Below are 22086 nucleotides of genomic sequence, written 5' to 3' on the forward strand. Positions count from 1 at the left end.
TACGTGAGCCACAGATTTGAAGACTTTTCATTAACATTAAGACTGGCACACAAAGGGGCTAGCTGGCACCGTTCTGCTTAGTAGTAAGTCCCAATTATCCTGAAAAAAGAGGATTAAAAGTTGAGGCTATATTATAAAACATTTATGTGAATACTATTTCTCTGCATTATTATTAGGACAAAATTAAGATGCCAACTTATAAAACTAGTCTCAAGGCTATAGCATTCTATTAGAAACTCTAAAACCAGCCATTTGGCCTTCTTAACAAATGGAATTGTTAAAATGTATAGCTAATTTAATAGTATTTTAAAAATATTCTTTGGTTTTACCACATGGAATTTGTAAAAATCTGCACATCTTTAGGCATGTTAATAAAATTAAAAGCAAGTCAATTCTAAAATTCTATTCAAAACAAGTGCTGGAAAATGCCACATTAGCACCAAGCATGTTGGCAAATACCTGTAATTCCAGCACTCAAAGGTTCCAGAATGTCCTAGGCTATCTAGTGAGTTCTAGGTCAGCCTGGGAGATTATGTACATAGAATCTGAATACTGAAGAACATAAAGCCTCTCATCTTCCTGTAAAAATTACTAAGTGGTACTATTTTACTTTGTTCCCAATTTCTTTAGTACCTGTTTACAATGATTAGGATATAAAATAGTCCGAAAGGCTAAGATTTGGTCCCCGGCTGGTGTTCTACTAAGTGACTAGATCATGGAGACAGTCACCAATGAATTAATCAGTGGATAAATTCATAACTGGGTGACTGGTAGGCCCTATTAGGTGGGGTCTAGTTGGAGGAAGTAACTCCCTAGGGGCATTGCTTTGAAGGGTGAATCTTTTTTTGTCTCTAGCCTCTTCCAGTCTCTCTGCCTCCTAGCTGCCGTAAGGTGAGCAGTTTGCCATCTGTGCCCTTCTGCCAAGATGTTCCTGCCTGGTAATGGGCCTACTAGTTATGAAGCCAGACAATCATGGACCAAAAAATCTCTGAAACCAGGAGCCAAAATAAACCTTTCCTGTTTTAAGTTGTATATCTGAGGACACAAAGTATTATCACAGTGACAAAAAGTTATCTAGCATACTAACAAAAAACTGGTGGGCCAGGTGCCTGTGGCTCACGCCTATAATCCTTGCTACTGAGGAAGCTGAGATTTGAAGATCATCGTTCAAAGCTAGCCTAGGCAGGAAAGTCCATGAGACTCTTATCTCCAACTAACCACCAGAAAATTGGAAGTGGCACTGTGCCTCAAGTGGTAGAGGCTTGAGCTGAAGAGCTCAGGGACAGCACCCAGGCCCAGAGTTCAAGCCCCATCACACACACACACACACACACACACACACAGGGAGTTCTCATACTTGCTTTTGCATCCAATCTATTTCAGGATACTTTGGTTAAATTAAGAAAATTCCATCACAAAAGTAGCCAGAAAAGGGGAAAGTATTTAAAGAGCCATTTGAGATAACGTAGACCTCATGCTTTGGTAGTAGGCTGAAACTTCTCTTAGAAAAAAAGTGGCTATTTCTGCCACCTCATCCCTCAAGGCAACTATAAGTGGAGGTAGTTTCTCTCAAAATTAGATTTAAGGGGCCGGGAGTTTAGCCTAGTGGTAGAGTGTTTGCCAGCATGCACGAAAACCCAGGTTCGATTCCTCGGTACCACATACAGAGAAAAAAGCTGAAAGTGGTGCTGTGGCTCAAGTGGTAGAGCACTAACCTTGAGAAAATCCAAGGACAGTGCTCAGGCCCTGAGTTCAAGCCCCACGACTGGCAAGAAAAAAAAATTAGGTTTAAGGTGATATCTGAAATGTGATCAATTAACTTTTCCTCCTCTGCACATGAACATTAATTGGCCTATACACTTTGATCTTTAACCCATTTATAACATCATCAACCTTTATTTGAAAATTACTGGTTCACTAAGCAATGCAGATTTTCAGATGTTGATATTTCTCAAAACATCATGTTTGTTAATTATGCTTAACGATCTGAACAAGAGATGTGTAAGTAGCAGGAAGCTATTAAGCTCACAGTAACAGATACACGTTTCTAAAACTTGGAATTTTTATTTGAAAGCTGCAAAGTTCTGATTGCCAACAAATATAATTGGTTGTTTTTCATGAGTAACAGGCTCACTTCGCTGACACGAGAAAAATGTTGGACAAACATCCAAGTCTAAGTTATCATAGCTCACGAGCTCCTCTTTTAAGTAAAACATTTTCCATGAGAAAAACAGCTAGTGACACTCATACTCAAACCTCTCCTACTTCAGCATGCAGAAGCTCTTCATGCACATTCGTCTTGTAACCCAGAATAGTAGAAGTGTTTGCATTCACCAGATTCCACCGGCTCACGTCTATAAACCTAGCTACCCAGGAGACTGAGTTCTAAGGATCACAGTTCAAAGCCAACCAGGGCATGAAAGTCTTTAAAATCTCTGATCTCCAAATAACCACCAGAAAACCAGAAGTGGTGCTATGACTCAAAGTAGTAGAGCATTAACTCAGAAACAGTGCGAATGACCTGAGTTCAAGTCCCACAACTGACAAAAAAAAAAAAAGAGTATGTGCACTGAAAGATCATGGTTTAGTTTAAAAAAGAAAATCAATACCTTTTACTACTTCATTAAAAACACTGCTTTTTTTTTGGGGGGGGGGGGTCACGGGGCTTGAACTCTGAGCCTAAGTGCTGTCCCTGAGCTCTTCAGCTCAAGGCTACCACCCTCCTCCTTGAGCCACAGCCCTATTTCCCAATAAAAGCCTCACAGTCATTAGTGCCAGGGATGGCTTTGCACTGAGATCCTCAGATCTTAGCCTCCTGAGTGGCTAGGATTACAGGCATGAGCCACCACACCTCGCTCAGAACATAGCTATTTTATCAAAAACAAAACTTGCTAGGGCCGGGAGTTTGGCCTAGTGGTTAAAGTGCTTGTCTAGCATGCATGAAGACCCGGGTTCGATTCCTCGGTACCACATACATAGAAAAAAGCCAGAAGTGGTGCTGAGGCTCAAGTGGTAGAGCTCTAGCCTTGAGAAAGTCCAAGGACAGTGCTCAGGCCCTGAGCTCAAGCCCAGGACTGGCAAAAAAAAACAAAAAAACTTGCTTTTAAGCTGGAAGCTTGACCTAGTGGTAGAGTGCTTGCCTAACATGCACGAAGACCTGGGTTTGATTCCTTGGTACCACATACATAAAAAAAGAAGAAAAAAAAAAGCCAGAAATGGTGCTATGATTCAACTGATAGAGCTCTAGCTTTGAGAAAGCCCAAGGACAGTGAGCAGGCCCTGAATTCAAGGTCCAGGACTGGCAAAACAAAACAAAACTTTCCTAAGCATTTAAGTGCCCACAATTTTACACATCATTGCTTTTTTACTATACATACAAATGCCTGCGTAATGTTTGCTTTTTTAAAATTTATTTTATTTATTATTTGTTTTTTTATTTGGTGGTTCATGGGCCTAGAACCTCGTCTGGGCACTGTCCCTGAGCTCTTCAGCTCAAGGCTACCACCCCACCCCTAGAGCCAAGCCCCACTTATCCTTTTCTGAGATAAGAGTCTCAGGTCCTTTTGTGCCTAGGCTGGCTTTGAACCTTGATCCTCAGATCTCAGCCTCCTGCGTAGCTAAGATTACAGAAGTGGGCCACCACAACCCTCTTGCTTTTGTTTTATTTTAACCAGCTTGCTTTTATTTTAAAATAGTGCCTTAACAAGGAATAGACTACTAGTACAAGGAACTACAGATGACAAAGTATAATGTATAGCATTTGTGTTCACAAAATCTTATTTTTTTCCCTCACGTCCAAGACCAGGACTCAAACTCAGCACCAGTTCATGCTAGTACTCTACCAACTAAGCCACACCTCCAACAGCAATAAATGTTTTTAAATTTTGTGCCAGTACAGGGCCTGGCACTCCTCAGCTCAAGGTCACTGCCCTACTCTTTGAGCCACAGCACCACTTCTGGTTTTTCTGGTAATTAATTGGAGATAAGAGGCTCTCTGAGCTAGCAAAGTGGCTCATGCCTGTAATCCTGGCTACTCAGGACTCTGAGATCTGAGGATCTCCATTCAAAGTCAACCACACACTAAAGACCTTAAGGCTCTCACCTCCTGTTAATCACTAGAAAAGGGGAAATGGGGCTGTGGCTCAAGGGGTAGGGAGGTAGCCTTGAGCTTAAGAGCTCCAGGTCAACGCCCAGGCCCAGGGCCCAGAGTTCAAGCCCCATGATGACCCTCCTCCCCGCCCAAAAAAGTAATGAAGGAAAAGTAAGAAAAAAATATATAAGGGTTGTTGATGTAGCTGCTCTAGTGGTACTTAACTAGCAAGGACCCAGTACCATCAAAAAGAAAAACGTTAAGCCAGGAATACTGAGACACACCTGTAATCAAGAAACATAAGAGTCAAGAGAAACATAGTTCAAGGCTAGCTCAGCAAAAAGTTAGGAAGATCTCATCTCAATAAATCTCATCAACAACAAAAAGAACAAGGTACACTTTTGTAATTCCAGCTGTACGGGAATCATAGGTGCAAGATTTGCAGTCCAAGGCATGGCCTTTTTCCTACTGAAAAATATCTGAGAAGAAAAAGGTCTAGTTGTGGCTCAAGTGGTAGAACACCTGCTTTGCAAGCATACGGCCCTGAGTCCCAGCCCCAGTATCAGAAGACAGAAAGGGGTAGAGAGAAAATGACAAAAAAGGAAAGATGGTAAAAGCAGACATATTCATAGCTCTGGATTCAGTAGTGCTAAAAAGTAAAAAGGTACTGGGAATGATCCCACATGCCTGCAACCCAGAGCTCAGATAGGAGGATGGCTTGTTCAAGGACAGCCTGGACTAAATAAAGAGCAAGACCTAGTATCAAAAATCCCAAAAGCTGGACTGGGATGGTGGCCTGGTGGTAGAGTGCTTGCCTAGCATACTCAAACCCTGCGGTCTGAGTCCCAGGTACTACATACATAGAAAAAGCCAGAAGTGGCGCTGTGTCTCAAGTGGCAAAGCACTAGCCGTGAGCAAAGTGTCCAAAGACAGTGCTCTGAGTTGAAGCCCCAGGACTGGCCAAAAAAACAAAGCTCACTATGGGACCATTTTAAGGGTGCTGATCAGTAGGTACAATATTGATAGTTTAAAAAACAAAACCAAAAAAAAAAAAACAACAACAAAACACCAAAAGCTGGGAATATAGTTCACTGTAGAAGGCATTCCTAGCATGCACAAAACCCTGGATTAGTTCATCATAAAATGTGTGTGTGAATATGTATGTGTATGTGTGTATGTATGTATGTATTTGCCAGGTGCATTGACTCACGCCTGTAATCCTTAGCTACTCAGGAGGTTGAAATATGAGGATCGCAGTTCAAAGCCAGCCTGGCTACTAAAGAATGTAAGACTCTTATCTCCAGTTAATCACTAGAAAATGGGAAGTGAGTTGTGGCTCAGGGTAGGGCAGTAACCTTGAGCTGAAGAGCACAAGGACAATGCCTGCCCAGCCCCAGGGGGTAGGGTGGTAGCCTTGAACTGAAGAGCTCAGGGATGCAGTGCCCAGGCCCAGAGATCAAGCCCCATGATCCACAAAATGAATAAGTACAGGCGCTGAGAATGTTGGCTTAGTGCTAGAGTGTTTGACTAGCATGCATGAAGCCCTGGGCTTGATTCCTCAGTACCACATAGGCAGAAAAAGTTGGAAGTGGTTCTGTGGCACAAGTGCTAGAGTGTTAGCCTTGAGCAAAAAAGCTCAGAGACAGTACCCAGGCCTTGAGTTCAAGCCCCAAGACTAGCAAAAAAAAAAAAAGTACACAAAATGTATAGTTAAATAATAAATATAAACTTGACTGTTACAGAACTTAGTAGATTCTTCAGTAATTTTTCACCAAAAAAAAAAAATAATAATAAGATCACTTTGTTCCTACAATAAAAGTTATTTGGAGTTTCACAAGGCCAGTATTCTTGTTTGTTTGAAAAGTACTAACAGTTGATAGTAAGTTAGTTGAAAAGAAACCAACTGGGGCAATGAATTACCATGACTGCTTTAAAGAATGTGCTTAACAATAGATAAACAGCTCACTACACTGACATCTAAAGGATTTACTATATTTGTACAAAGGTATTTCAATTCAACAAGTCAGTTTATAACTAAAATTCTCCTAGATTAATGTCACCTCTTCCATCATTCTCCCCATCTTTCCCAACACCACCCACACCCTCAAGTTACATGGTTCCATTTGCACATGTGTACACTGAATATAATGACTGTATTTGACCTCTCCATTCATCTTACAAAATTTTAACAGATAGAGCAAAATTTTAAAGGAAGTGCAATTTAGGGGAGTACAGGGATCTATCACTGTTCTAGCCAATTAAGTGTATTCCTATCTAAGCAGGAGATGATGACAAGAATCTGCTGCTCATTACCTGCTGTCTGCTGGTATGTCTTACCAAGGACTCTTAGCCATTCAGAGTGATTCTATTGTTTACTGATAAGACCTAGAACTGTTGGCTAAATCCTGTAATCCTATCTACCTAGAAGACAGAGATCTAAAGGGTAACAGCAGTTCACAGCCAGCCCAGGCGTAAAGGTTCAGGAAGCTTCATCTCACCAATCAATGGCTGAAAGCAGCAGCACAAGCCTGTTATCCCACAACAGCCAGGTGCAGTGCATGCACCTGTCACCGCAGCAACACAGGAAAGCCTAAGAAGGAAGATCAAAGTTCAGCCTAGCCTAATTCACACACACACACACACACACACACACACACAGAGATTGGAAGCATGGAACTGGCAAGCATGAGGATGAGTTCAATTCAAGCTTCATATATCAATGACCCTTAAGTCTATACCAAAAACTCTCACAAAGTAATGCTCTTATTCTACAGGGGAAATGGGTGCTTACAAGGAACCAGTCATAACTCCTGAGAGGTTACCACTCAGGATTTCTACACTGAAGCTAGAACGTGGAGTGGTGGACACATTGCTAGACCCATAATTCCATACAGGAAATGAACAAAGGGAGAGGACTAAGGCGAGTGGCTAACATTCAAGCAACCCAAGGTAGGAAAAGACTTGCCTTTTTCTTTTTCAGTAGTCTAGATCTGAAAGTTGGTATTTTCTCTCTAGAGTATTTCACCTTTTATTTGAGTAGTTCTAGTAGAATATTTTATAACGTCATCTGAGGGCCATACAAAATTACCAGTACAGACTATGGGCAGCCAAGAATAATGCAAGAAGCACACATGTTTGTCTGACATTCCCCCATCCTACATGGATAGAAATTGAGGCACCCCAACCAAAAAGTAGTCTGAAGACATTTTCTTTTCTAGAAATGACGTGAACTGCAACGGTCATCACTTGCACCTACTGAGCATAGCAGTATCATCAAACAAAGGTAAAGGAAACTTTTATTTCTTTAACTACAATTTAAAGTTCTATAAGAATAAGTTATTAATTAATAAGAATTAATTAGTTATTAATAATTAATTAGTTCTGCAGGAACTAATAAGTTTGAACAGGACAGCTTAGATTTGGGTATTTATAAAGCTAGTTCACGCAAACTCATTGTCTATCCTTTGTGGTAAAAACTTTTAGGTTCTATTACATCCATAATGCAGACACAAAAGAAAAAACAGGCCTATAACCAGCATTAGATGTTTTATGACTTGATTAATTTATAAGGACTTTGTGAGAAATACACATAATATATATAACCACAGTGGCCAGGAGTTTGGCCTAGTGGTTAAAGTGCTTGCCTAGCATTCACGAAGACCCGGGTTCGATTCCTTGGTGCCACATACATAGAAAAAAGCTGGAAGTGGTGCTGAGGCTCAAGTGGTAGAGCTCTAGCCTTGAGAAAGTCCAAGGACAGTGCTCAGGCCCTGAGCTCAAGCCCAGGACTGGCAAAAAAAAAAAAAAATTTATATATATATAACCACAATTAAGTGCTAGCTAGGGAGAATCACACAATCACCTCTTGATGGTAATATGAACCTAAGCCAGTATTTCCCCAACTCTCCAGAGAAGAAATTTTAATTGGGTGACAGAAATCAAGCCCTTAGAGTCCCAGGATTAGAGCTTGTAAAGGACCCTTGAGGCAACAAAAGCTTGTTGATACAACTCTTGAAGGCTGTGGGAACCTAAGCAAGTTATTGAACATTAGCATGCCTCAATTTCACCAGCTTCAACATGAAGACTCATTTTCTGCAGGAGGATTCTTTATATGCTCATCTCATTCATTTCACAATGAAGAAGAAATCCACAAAGTATACATACCACAGATACAGTACTAATTTATTGGCAGAACCACACAGCTCTGTGTGTGTGTGTGTGTGTGTGTGTGTGTGTGTGTGTGTGTGTGTGTAAATAACATCACGCTGTTGATGGGAAAGAAAACAGTCTACCTTTGTTATAGCAATTAAAGTAGAGCTCCCTACTTCAAAAAGACATTCTCCAAAGAGACACATGGGGTAGGGGAAGCAGGACAGGCTAAGCTGTGAGAAAAACCATCTTTTCTATCAAAGTGGGTTGCGTAAAAGTTCTTGCTTTTTGGCATGGTGGTGCAGCTCTTGATTATTCTGCCAAGACAATATCAACAAGGACAGGAAAGAGGAAATGCTTTAGGATAAGGAATGTAAAGTTTTTGTCTTAACTGGTAGTTCCAAAGGAAAAGAGTAATAAAGACACACCCTAGATTATTCAAGAAGATAGCAAAGAGTGTTAGTAATTAATCCTATCATATGGGCAGTTTTATGAAAATACATCCTACTCTCTTAAAACTAACCAATCATGAACATTATGAACCTTGATCCTCAGATCTCAGCCTCCTGAGTAGCTAGGGTAACAGGCGTGAGCCACCATGCAGCACCAGCCTAAAAGTATTTTTTAAATATAATTCTTATGTGTGTGGTACCAAGGAATTGAATCCAGGGCCTCATGCATGCTAGGCAAGCACTCTACCACTAAACCATATTCCCAGCCTTTAAAAAGCTTTTAAAATTCATCAAGATAGGAGCCGAGAGTTTGGTCTAGTGGTAGAGTGCTTGCCTAGCATGCAGGAATACCCGGGTTCGGTTCCTCGGAACCACATACATAGAAAAAAGCCAGAAGTGGTGCTGAGGCTCAACTGGTTGAGCTCTAGCCTTGAGAAAGTCCAAGGACAGTGCTCAGGCTCTGAGCCCAAGCCCAAGACTGGCAAAAAAAAAAAAAAAAAATTCATTAAGATACATTTTTATCATACTCATAAGAACAACAGCTATTTCTAAAAGAATGCATATTAGATGGTGGTGACTCACACATGTAATCCTAGCTACTGTGGAGGCTGAGATCTGAGGATCAAGGTTCAAAGCCGATTCAGGCACAAAAGGACTCTTATCTCCAATTAACCTCTACAAAACAAGTAGAGCTTGGCTCAAGGGTAAGATGGTAGCCTTGAGCTGAAGAGCTCAAGGACAGTGCCCAAGCCCAGGGGTAGGGAGGTAGCCTTGAGCTGCAGATCCCAGGCCCTGAGTTCAAGCCCCAAGGACTGGCCAAACAAACACACACACACACACACACACACACACACACACACACACACACACACACACACACGTTCCCAGGATCACAGTTCAAAGTCAGGTTGGGCAAAAAAAAAGTCTTTGAGACTCCATCTCCAGTTAACCTTCCAAAATGTTAACCTTCAAAACTCCTGGGCCAGGAGTTTGGCCTAGTGGTAGACTGCTTGCCTAGTGTGCATGAAGACCAGGGTTTGATTCCTCAGTATCACATACACAGAAAAAGCCAGAAGTGGTGTTGTGGCTCAAGTGGTGCTATGGCTCAATTGCTGTGACCTTGAGAAAGTTCAAGGACAGTGCTCAGGCCCTAAGTTCAAGTCCCAGGACTGACAAAAAAATCATTAGACTGGAAGCATGGCTCACGGGATAAGCATACCAGATATACCACGTTGGCTCACACCTGTAATTCTAGCAACTCAGGAGGCTGAGATCTGAAGACTGCAGTTCAAAGCCAGCCTGGGCAGTAATGACTGTGAGACTCTTACCCCAATTAACTACTAGGAAATGTGAAGTAGGGCTGTGGCTCAAGGGGTAGGGTGGTAGCCTTGAACTGAAGAGCTCAGGGACAACACCCAGGTCCTAGTGTAGAGCGGGTAGCCTACCGGCTCAGGGACAGCACAGCACCCAGGCCCAGATTCAACCCCGACCCACCAAAAAAAAAAAAAAAATACCAGCTATATGCAAGCAAGCTAAGCCAGATGAAGGCCTTGAATTCAAGCCCAGTACTTGCATAATCAATCATCTATTAAGGACACAAAATTCTGCAACAATCAATAAAATTGACAACAGTTAGCAGAGTTCATTAAGTGATAAGAGTACAGTAAACATGACTTATTTGAGGGCTTATCATACTGTTTTGACAAAGCACAGTCAAAAAGAAAAGTCATAAATCTTGCGCACCTTACATCCACAGCTTAGCTGACTGATGTGGACAGGCTCAGTCTAGTGTTGTCTGTTGTGTTGAAAATATTGTATAATCTGTGAAAACATACCTCCAAGGAAAGTCAGGAAGTACCACAAAAACAAGATAGAAATTAGCAAGTTTAACTTAAATGAAAAATATGTTGAAAGGTGGCATATATTTGGCTAAAGTTAAGTTTCAGTGTTATGGCAAAAATGAATCAAGCATCCACAGTCCAGCTGAACTCCACGCTCCTGGAACACTCTGGTTTTTCCTCAACTATGCTCTCCTTGAAACCATAAGCCTGCGGATAGATACTACTGTACAGCCAAGCAAATTTCATTTGATATACTCCTACAGGTTCTACTTTAAAAAGGAGGAGTGATACTAAAACAATTATTCTTGAATTTCTACTGGAGAGGTCTCCCACATTTCAGGTCTCTGGCCCAAAAGAACTTGGCAAGCATTTTATTAGGCTAGCGATGTACAAAGGTCTTTTCCAAGGAAGTTCTGGATAAAAATGAGTAAAAAAGAGCTTATACCAGGCACAGATGGCTCCGATCTCTAATCCTAGCTAGTGAGGAGGCTGAGATCTGAGGATTACAGTTCAAAGCCAACCAGGGAAAGAAAGATAGTGAGATTCCAATTAATGAGTAAAAAGCTGGAAGTGAAGTTGTGGCTCAAGTGAGAGTACTAGCCTTGAGCACAAAAGCTAAGCAGTAGTGTCCAGGCCCTGGGGGGGGGGGGGAGGGAGGGAGGGAGGGAGGGAAGGGGACCAGGCAAGTGGCTCATACCTGTAATCCTAGCTACTCAGGAGGCTGAGATCTGCGGATTGCTGTTCAAAGCCAGCCCCAGGCACTAACACTAAAGAGTGTGAAACTCTTATCTCCAATTAATCACTAGAAAAGGGAGGTAGGGTTGTGACTCCTAGGGTAAGGCGCCTTGAGCTGAAGAGCTCATGGACAGCGACCAAGACCAAGTCCAGAGTTTAAGCCTCATGACTCAGAGAGAGAGAGAAGGGAGGGAGGGAGGGAGGGAGAGAGGAAGAGAGGAAGAGAGGGAGAGAGGGAGAGAGGGAGAGAGGGAGAGAGGGAGAGAGGGAGAGAGGGAGAGAGAAGGATGGGGGAGAGAGAGGAAGGGAGAGAGGGAAGGGGAAGGCATAAGGAAAGGGGAAAGGAAAGGGGAAGGGGAAGGGACAGGCAGGCAAGGAAGCAAACAAGCAAGCTTAAAATAAAGGGTTCTGGGGGGCTGGGAGTTTGGCCTAGTGGTAAAGTGCTTGCCCAGCATGCATGAAGACCGGGGTTCGATACCTTGGTACCACATACTCAGAAAAAGCCAGAAGTGGTGCTGAGGCTCAAGTGGTAGAGTTCTAGCCTTGAGAAAAATCCAAGGACAGGCCCTGAGCTTAAGCCCAAGACTGGCAAAAAAAAAATAAAAAATAAAAAAATAAAGGGTTCTGGGGAAAGAAACAAGTACCTGGACATGAGTATCATGGCACTACTTTTAAAGGAGAAAAGCTATCTAGTTCAGTTTGGAACCACAGGCTAAATAGCATCTTGAGGTGCCAAGATGGTAAGAAAAACATTCCAGACAGAGGAGAGATGATTCTGCCATATTTCCCAATAATCTTTCATCCCTCAGATATACTTTTAAAAAAAATAAATTTCCTATAGTCTAGTTAGAAGACCAAGTGATATCAACAGGGCAATGATACAAGAAAACTACTTAGAATGAGTAGCTCATCAGAGTAGACTTGGGCTATTTTGTAGACCATGCCAAATACTGGCTTCAGAAGTTATTTACAAGGCACCTGGGTGGTTGACAACTGTCAACCTACCTACGCAGGAGACTAAGATCAGAGGATCACAGTTCAAAGTCAGCCAGGATAGGAAAGCCCATGAATCTCATCACCAATTAATCAGAGAAAAAGCCACAAGTGGAGCCATGGCTCAAAGTGGTACACACTGGTCTTGAGCAAAAAAGAGCTCAAGGATAGTGCCCACACCCAGAGTTCATGCCCCAGGAACCCCCCCACACACACAAAAAAAATCCAAAGGCTTCCCCCACCTCATTGTTTAACAAGGAAAGGAAGGGGTATGCATTACTTGAAGGAAGCTAAAGATTATTGCAGTAACAAATTCATTGCTGAGCAAATTGTATGTAATCATCAAGTATACATGTTCTAAAAAACTACACTTTTATAAGAAATTACTTAACTATCACAAATGAGTAAACTAAGCTTGGCAATCTAGTCTTCATTTCTACATATGATAGTCTAACATAAAAATTACTTTTGCCAGGCACAGTGGCTCACACCTGTAATCCTAGCTACTCAGGAGGCTGATATCTGAGGATCAAGGTTCAAAGCCAGCCTGCAACTAAAATCCATGATACTCTTATCTCTAACCTCTAGAAAACAGGAGTGGGGCTTGGCTCAAGGGTAGGGCAGTAGCCTTGAGCTGAAGAGCTCGGGGATAGTGCCCTGGCCCAGAGTTCAAGCCCCATGAGCCAAAAAAAAAAAACCCTTAACAGCCAAAAGCTGAATACAGCCCAGGTCTTGGGTCTCGGGTCTCAGCCTTCCGAGTAGCTCAGATTACAGGCATGAGCCACTGGCAAGTCGAGTCCAGTGCTGGCCAGACTCTTATCTCCAATTAACCATCAGAAAACCAGAAGGGATCCTCCACCGGAGACCACACGCTACTGCCTGGGCTAACTCCATGTCTTGAGTGATCCCCGAGAGGGTCTTGCACATTTTGCAAGTACTCAACATCAACATCGATGGGTGGCTGTGTGGGGCAGAGTTAAACTCATGTAGTGTGGAGGAAAGCAGACGTTGATTTCACTGAGAGGAGGCGAGGAGACCGCACAGAGGATGACGCAGAACCTGCAATCACCATTATGCAGAGTCCATGTCAGTACAAGATCCCACACTGGTTCTTAAACCGACAGAAGGATGCAAAGTGTGGAAAAGGCAGCCAACTTCTGGCCAATGGTCTGGATAATAAGCTCCATGAAGATGTGGAGCGGCTGAGGAAAATTCTAGCCCATAGAGGGATGTACCACTTCTAGGGCTTTTGAGTCAAAGGCCAGTACACCAAGACCACTGGACGCCATGGTTGCACTACAGGTGTGTCCAAGAAATAATGATTCTGTAGGCCTTTTCTGTTAATAAACAGTTCATATACTAACAAAAAAATAATAAAAGAAAAAAGATAACCAGAAGTGCTACTGTGGCTCAAATTGGTAGAGCCCTAGCCTTGAGCTCAGGGACAGCACTCAGGCCTGGAGTTCAAGCCCCATGATAGACCAAAAAAGCTACCACATATTACACAGGACCAAGAATGTGGCCTAATAGTAGAGTGCTTGCCTCACATGCATGAAGCCCTGGGCTGGATTCCTTGGTACCACATACACAGAAAAAGAAATGGTGCTGTAGTTCAAGTGGTAGAGCCCTAGCCTTGAGAAAGCTCCAGGACAGTGCCCAAGTTCAAACCTCACAACAGGGGGTAAAAAAAAAAAAAAAAAAAAAACAGAAATTGTGATGAAAATGCAGTCAATAACCCAAAACCAGGAAAAGTGAGGCAAGTGGGAGGTTGGAAGAGATGGGTGAGAATGCTGAAAGGGATGATATCGATCAAGATGTATTGCATGCATAAACTGCTTTGTTGAGTGTCAATTCCTTTGTACAACTTCTTAAAGCTAATAACAAACATATTTTTAAAAAACTTATTAAATTACCTTTCTTCATTTCATATCAATACAAGTTGCCAGAATGTGTTAAGTATTGTATTCTGGTAAAATACATATTTGCCACGCTAATAATTTTTAAATGTCCAATTCCATGGCTTTAGGTAGTTCTGTCCCTCTCTATCCAAAAACAGTAAGTTCCATACCCTTCCTTAGATATCAAAATTTGAGAACAGATTTGAGACAGTCTTGCCATTTTCCCAGGCTCATCTCAAACTCCTGAGCCTTAAGCTATACTCCCCTGCATCAGCCTCCTATGCAGATGTGCAGTAGCCAAGCGATGTCACACAATGTACTTCATGTCCTTTAACTCCTATCTGGACTACTTCTAACATCTAAGTCACATGCTATGTAAACAGTTGTTATACAATTGTATTGTACAAGGGAAAATAGCAAGAAAATATGCCTCCCTATGTTCAATACAAATACAATTTATTTGGTTTCTGTGCTAGTACTAGGGCTTGAACTCAGGGTGTGGGTGCTGTCTGTCCCTGAGCTTTTCTGCTCAAGACTAGTGCTCTACTACTTGAGCCACAGTTTCATGTCTGGTGTTTTGGTAGTTAATTGGAGAAAAGTCTCACAGAGTTTCTTGACCAAGCTTGGCTTTGAACTATGACCCTCAATCTCAACCTCCTGAATAGATAGAATTACAGTGTGAGCCATCAGCACCCTGCCAAATACAACTTATTTTTAGTAATATTTCAACCAGCAGTTGGCTAGGTCTAGATATGAAATGATATTGTACATAGAGTACATTTTTCAACCATCATCACCACCCATCTCCGGAGTTATTTCATCATTCTAAGCAAAATCTCTCTGTCCATTAAAATAACTCCCCATTTACCTTTCTGGTCACTTTCTTGATAACTTGTACTTTGTGCTTCTATGAAGTTACCTAATCTAGCTACATCATACAAACAATCTTTCACTTTTTAATGCTTACATATAAAAAGTGGTGACTGAGTGCTCGCTTCGGCAGCACATATACTAAAAAGTGGTGACTGAGGGGGGAAGCCAAGACGGGTGAGGGGGGGAGGGTAATGGGTACCAAGACATGTGAAAGGGCATCAATGTATGTGAATTAATGCACCTTCTATCTGGCAAATATCATGTAACCCTTTTATTAATTACAATAAAAAATAAAAAAATAAAATAAAAAATAAAAAGTGGTGACTGGCATATTCATTCTACTTAACACATGTCCTCTGGGCCCATCCAAGTTGTACAGCAGGTATCAGAATTTTACTCCTTTATATCAAGTATTGTACTGCATGTACATACCATATTTTGTTCCTTCATCTGTTGATAACAAGTAGTTTACAATAGTCAAAAATAAAGTGTCTGATACAAATATTAGAGTAAAACAAAGTGGCTGGGCCCTAGCAGTTCATATATCTCAAGAGGCTAAGATCTAAGGATCTCAATTTAAAGCCAGCCCAGGGAATAAAGTCTGTAAGACTCTTAAAGTGTCTGGCAAATGGTAGAAACTATTAGTATTAGCCATCTATTGGATGATGACAAGGACTGGTAAATGATTTTACTGTTGTATTAACAGCCTGAATAGAATGTACTTACACAAACTCAGATGGCAATTATCTTAGGGAACCCTCCTCAACATACATGGTCCTTCACTGACCAAGCTGTTAAGCAGTGCTCATTTTCATCATGCAGTGATGCCCTTCTTCGTTTTCTTTTGGTCTTATTTTTATCCCAAGTAGTGTTTCAATGACAAGAAATGTAACTATACAACCGTTTTAGAACCTTTAACAGCTATAACTTTTTTTAATTGTAATGTATAGAGGGTTATTTTTGCCAGACAGTAGATGCATTATTTCTCACACACTGATACCCCTTTCTCATGTTTTTGTCCCCATTTTCCTCCCCCCAGCTATAACTTTTAAGATAGCACTGTGTATAAATAATTTTAAAAGAATTAAGAACATCCCAATAAGTGGCCCCCAATTAACATTACCAAGCTTCCTCTTCAGTTTTGGCTTCAAATTCTACTTGAAAACATTCCAATAAGGAACTTAAATGCAACAATGCGTCCTCCAGTTAAAAGACATGCCACTCTCAAGCCAGACACAGTGGGTGCATGCCTGAAATTTCAGCTACTAGAGAGACTGAGGTAGGAGGATCACTTCAGCCCCAAAGTTTGAAGCTAACCTAGATCATATTTCTCTTAATTGAAAACAAACACAAACACACACACACACACACACACACACCCAAAAAAGCAAAGGCACACATATCAGTAATACTGGTGCACAGGACAGCTTGAGCTAGACATTCTGATACCCGATTCAAGAGAAGTAGAGAGAGGGAAAGGGAGGGGGAGGGGCATACATTTGATCACCTATCACATATACAAAAGCATCAGTATCAACAACAAATACACACAACCTTCTTTACCTTGTTTATTTTTTTGTTTTGTTTTTGCTAGTCCCGGGGCTTGGACTCAGCACCTGAGCACTGTCCTTGGGCATTTCTCAAGGATAGCGCTCTGCTACTTGAGCTATAGCACCACTTCTGGCTTTTTCTGTGTATGTGGTATCAAGGAATCAAGCCCAGGTCTTCGTGCATGCTAGGCAAGCACTCTACCACTAAGCCACGCTCTCAGCCCCTTTACCTTGTATTTTTGTGCAAGGATCAATATCAACTACAAACAAAACATTTTTATAATGAACATCCAGATGACTCATCTAGCCTTTTCCCGTTACCTGAAATATCAGACATGAATATCAACAGTTGAACCTAGAGAATTTCCCATTTTCAGCCAGGCATCATGGCTCATGCTACCACAGGCTGCAATTCAAAGCCAGCCATGGTAAAAAGTTAATTAGACTCACTTTCAGTCAATAAAAACTAGGTGCAGTAATGTTCACTTGCCGTTCCAGCTATATGAGAATCATCCCTGGCAAAAAGCAAAATCCTACTAAAAAATAACAAAAGTAAGGATGGATAGATGGATGGATATATATATATATATATCCGACTTATAATATCAGAGAATATTATAACTAAGAAAGACATTGAAACTTATTTTCCTTGACAATTATTTTTCTTTGTAACCCCTGTTTGAAAAGGAATGGAAAACACCTTCCAAAATTCTTTAAGACATAAATACTAATATACCTGTTTGCTTTTCATGGTTCTTTGCTAGATTATTTCATTATATTTTATACTTCCTTGATTCAGTTATTTAGTATAGTTGCTACAATTGTAATTTGGCACATTCTATATAATAAAACTTCCTATGAGAACCAAGAGTGCCAGAGGATTTGGGGGCAGCCTCTAGAAGGGAAAGCAGATCATCTAATGAACTTTTCCCTGAACTTAATGAAATCATTTCTCCCCATCTATGCTCCCCCTTAAAGTTTAAGACCCCACATAGCTGCTTCATAATTTACAGAACATTTTTCAGTTATCTACACAGACACACAAAACTTCAAAGCTAATTCATAAATCCTTTCAAATTTACCCATAAATTCCTGTTGATTTTTAAATGCTGATCAACCTTCTTAATCATAGTTTATTTAAAGATTAAAAGTAAAACTTACACTTCTTGAGCATGCCTCTTAAAACATAGAAGATATCCTGAAAAAAAAAAAAAAACCTCCTATGTGACCTGGAGAAATCTGCCTGAAAGTTTTAAAAGGCCAACACAAAGATGAGCATTTTGGGTACTATGGGAAAATAATGCCAGTACCAAAAGGCTAACTTTTCCCCCGCTAACTACATTAAATCAACAGGTGTTTTTCTTTTCTATCACTGATATTTAGGCTGCCTAAACAGATTTCCAATCTAACCAGGAAAAGAATTTAAAACAAAATTTCCCACCAATTCCAAAAAAAGTGTTCTTAAATTACCTCGTGCCAAGTACAAGACCACGTACAAAATGGACTATACTAAAGATAAAACTGCAGTTCTTTTAAATCCTAAAATACCCAAGTTTCAACCAAATTTTGCACAACTAACTCATCTCTTATAATGGATGACATTATTAATAGTATTTTTAAATACATAATTAGTTACTAGAATAAATGACTGTGGACCACTTAGACAGCACCTGGAATGCCTGTTCAGTGATGCTCCACACTCTGCCAAACAAACGGCAATACAGAATATTACATTGTATTTCTTTGTCTCCACTTCTATGAAGCCTTAAGTTGGCAGATGCACCATGTCCTCATCAGAGGGAACAATGTAATCAGAAAAGAGCCTATGTCTTTCCAATTTATTTTCTTGGAATATATTCACTTCCCACAAAAATGAGGATTCAAGATGAAATTTTTCTGTTTCTGGGACTTTACACATCCCATTCTCCAACCCCATCTTCAGAAAGGGAGAACGGGATTCTTTGTGTCCAAGACTAAAATCCAATCTATTACTAATTTTAAAGACCACGAACAGGAAATTAACATATAGCATAAATACTTTCGGATTTTTTTTGCAAATAATATGAGTAATCCAGTTAGAATTGCATGCTTCTGCATTTCACTGTGAAATATTAATGTGTGGTTAAGTGTTTATCAATACTGAAAATTAAACTCGAAAAACCCTCCAAAGTACATTCAAGGGTGCCGCCGCCACTATTCGTGACCTTAAAGGTGTATTTTTTTTAACGTTTTAAGCAATAGTCAGATTAAACTGATAAAGACCTCCAGAATTCTAAAATGCCTTTTGATAAAAAAATGTTTGAAATACCAAAGGCAGATTTTTTTTTTTTTTAGTTCCAAACCAATGTAAATGTTAAAGCTAGGGTGCGATAAACAAAGGAAGTTTAGTTCAACTGTGGGCAGAGCACACACATTCGATTTCTTCAGCAACGAACGTGTCCGCATCCAGTCTTTTCTGACTCACTTACGCTATTGTTCGCGGAAAACAAGTCCAATGAACCAGAACTGCCTACCCTCGGGTCTCCGGCCCCTCTCCCGCAGCCATCGCCTCCTCCTTCATCCCCCCCGCCCCGGGCTCGGGCAGTGCTCGCTGGCCAGGGACCGGGGAGCTCGTTAGCACCTGTCGCCGTTCACTAATGTATCACACAAGTTGGTCAAAACAGCCCCAATATTTTCTTATTTTTAAAAAAAGACTACAATTCTTTAGCAAGTGGGAACTCGGGAGGCTTTTTCACCAAGTTTGCCGAAAGCCCCCGTGCAGAATTCTCCATCTCTCCCGCGGTACAAAGTATCCCTCCGGCACACACGGGTCGCTGAGCGGAGACGGGGCGATCACAAAGACGCCGGGGAAGGCGGGGGACGACTCCGGGAGGAGGTCCCCACTCCGGCCCACCACGGCGACCCCCGGAGAGGCGGACGGGTCGACTCTCCCCCTCCAACTTAGCAACAAAGCCCGCCGCCGGGAGGCAAGGCTCGGCGGGGCTGCTCTCGGGGGCGGGAGGGCGGGGGAGGAAATGTCACCGCCGGGCAGTCCCCGTCCCCGGGGCAGCCCGGCCGGACGCGCGACCCGCCGCCCCGAGGCGGGAGGCGGGAGGGGTCTCGGGGACCGGCCCTGCCCACCCCGCGCCGCCGCCCCACGCCCCCCTGGCCGCCTCCGCGGGGACCCCCGGGTGTCGTGCCCTCCCCTCGCGCCGAGCCCTTCCGAGACTCGGTGTTGTCCTTTGTCTTGAGTGTGGACCCCGCCGCACGGTCCCACCAACTTGTGTCCGTCCCCGTCCCACCCGGGCGCTCGGCCACACAAAGGAGACTTGAGACCCGGGACTGCCGGGCTCGGCCCGGCCCCGCGGAACGCCGCCCCCCCCTGCCCCGGCCCCGGCCCCGGCCCCGGCGGAGTCCGCCGCCGGAACGGGAGCCCCCCTGCCCCGCGCCCGGGCTCCAGCCCCAACCCTCGGGAATCGGCGCGGTCCACTCGCGGGGTCCGGGCCCCTCCGAGTGGGGGGGTCTCCCTCACCCGCCGCCCGCCCCCCCACGCGCCTACAAAAGCGGCGCCGGGGTCAAGCCCCCGCTCGGGAGATTCCCGGGACCGGCCGGGCACCCACTGGGAGGACCCCGCGTCGCCGCCGCTCCGGGTGGCACTCAGCGGTCGGCCACCGACAGCGCGCGTTACCTTCGTCCCGCGCGCCAGCCCGCGCCTCTCCCGCGCGCCGCCCCCGCGCGCCGCCGCCGCCGCCGCCGCCGCCGCCGCCGCCGCCGCCGCTCGGGATCCACAGCCTTGTGTGTCCCACTGGGTGTCGGACGCGACCGGACCGAGCGCCAAACGCAGCAGCCCAATCGCCATCGCTTTTATTTGCCCCCCCCTCGTCAAATCAAGCGCCTCTCTGATTGGTGGAAGGAGAGCGGGCGCCCAACCAATCACAGGGCCCGTCGGACTCGGAGGCGTCGAGCGCGCCCCACGCCGAGGGCGCTCGGGACTCGCGGGCGGCGGCGCGTGCGCGGGCGGAGGCTCGGGCTGAGGGAGCGCGACTGGCGGTGTGGAAGCGCCGCCGTGGCCATCGTCTTTGTTCTTTTGCCGAACGCGCGACGCTCCCTCCGGAAGGCGGCGGGCAGCCAGGCAGGCGGGGACGGGGGGGACGCGGCGGCGCTCCGAGCCCGCCTCCTGCGGGGAGGCGGGGTGGCGGGAACCGGCCGGGGGGCGGGACTGCGCGCTCGCGGCTCTTGGCGGGAATCGGCGGCGCGGAGTTCCCGGGAGGAGGGGGGGAGCGCGGGGCGGGCGTTTTGCCCAAGTTTGAACCAGTTCAAAAACTGGCGGCGGTAACGGTTTTGCAACCGCCGCGCTCGGGCCGCCCCGCCCCGCCCCGGCGCCGACTGCCGAGACCCAGCGGCTCGGCGCTCCGCGTGCGGAGCCGGCGCCCGCCCCGAGGGTGGCGAGCGGGGCCTGGGCCTGGGTCCGGCGCCTGGGTCCGGCGCGGCCCGCGGGCCCCAGGCTCTCGGCCAGCGCGCTGACTTTGGACCGGCCTGAGCTCGCGGAGCCCACGTCGCCCTAGAAAATTCTAGGGAGGAGCCGCGCGACCGCGATGTCAGGTTTCCCGGAAGGTTGTTTCTGGAGCCCTTGGCGGTCCGCATGGCTGCCGACACGTGTGGCGGTAGGACGTGCGTCCGGCGGGCTGGGCGTCTCCGCGGGACGCGGCCTCCTTCAGTCTTTGGCATCCGCCGGTGAAGTCAAGGGCGCTCCGCAAAGGCCCAGTCGCCCATCAACATTGATAAAACTCTATTGGAAATTCAACCTGAGAAGTTTGTTTTTCGTTGTTTTTTTAAACTGGATTGTGGGGCTCGATGTCCGAGGAGATTTTTTTTTTCTTCTATCAGTGACTTAAGTGACTGAAATTTTGAGTGATTTAATGAGTGATTTAATTTTAATTGGATTTAACTCATGGTGTTCCCATCCTTTATCCAATTCCTTGTATGTTCTTGAACAAATTCAATGACAAGTATACGTGGAGGAGATCTAAAAAGAGAAGAAAAGCAGCCATGAGCCTAAATTAAACGTATGAATAAATCCGTGCAAAAGTAGAGGTTACACAACTCAAGACATTGAGATAGGTACATCTCCACGGTAAACTGCTTCTCAGAACAGTAGTGTAACTTCAAAGTTAACTTCTTATCCAAAAGTTAACTACTTATCCAGAAGTTGTTACAAAGTTGTCGATTTTATCTGTCCCCTATTAAATATTAACGCCGTTTGTTTTTTGTTGTTGGTTGTGGGGCTTGAACTCAGACTGGGCACTGAGATCCTTGAGCTCTTTAGCTCAAGGCTATTGCTGTACCATGAGCTCAGGGCCACTTCTGGTTTTCTGGTTGTTAAGTGGAGATGAGTCTCATGGACTTTTGTGCCTGGGCTGGTTTTGAACCGCGATGCTCAGATTTCAGCTTCCTGAGTAGCTAGGATTACAGGCATGAGCCACCAGCGCCCCGCAAGCAATTTTTCTTTTTAAGAAAAATTCAAGG

General features: G+C 44.1%; 1 protein-coding gene and 1 pseudogene across 15 annotated transcripts in view; one reads left to right on the forward strand and one right to left on the reverse strand.

Moving 5' to 3' along the window:
* Positions 1–20317, reverse strand: part of Ezh2 (enhancer of zeste 2 polycomb repressive complex 2 subunit) — a 65595-nt gene extending 45278 nt beyond the window's left edge. For 8 of the 15 annotated variants that reach the window (XM_090333479.1, XM_090333475.1, XM_090333478.1 and 5 more), the window contains exons 1-2: positions 19050–19146; positions 17743–17779 (exon numbers count right to left, since the gene is read on the reverse strand). The gene's annotated coding sequence lies outside the window, so the exon portion shown is untranslated. Of the gene's footprint in view, positions 1–17742; positions 17780–19049; positions 19147–19841; positions 19861–20119; positions 20154–20180; positions 20229–20248 lie in introns of those variants that run through there. The other 7 variants (XM_090333464.1, XM_090333465.1, XM_090333467.1 and 4 more) reach the window with 7 other exon arrangements.
* LOC150063751 (small ribosomal subunit protein uS13 pseudogene) lies at positions 13153–13579 on the forward strand (annotated as a pseudogene).
* Positions 20318–22086: the final 1769 nt, after the last annotated feature.

Source organism: Megascapheus bottae, chromosome 5 (genome assembly GCF_031878675.1).
Source record: "Megascapheus bottae isolate mThoBot1 chromosome 5, mThoBot2.hap1, whole genome shotgun sequence".
NCBI classification, from domain to species: Eukaryota; Metazoa; Chordata; class Mammalia; order Rodentia; family Geomyidae; genus Megascapheus; species Megascapheus bottae.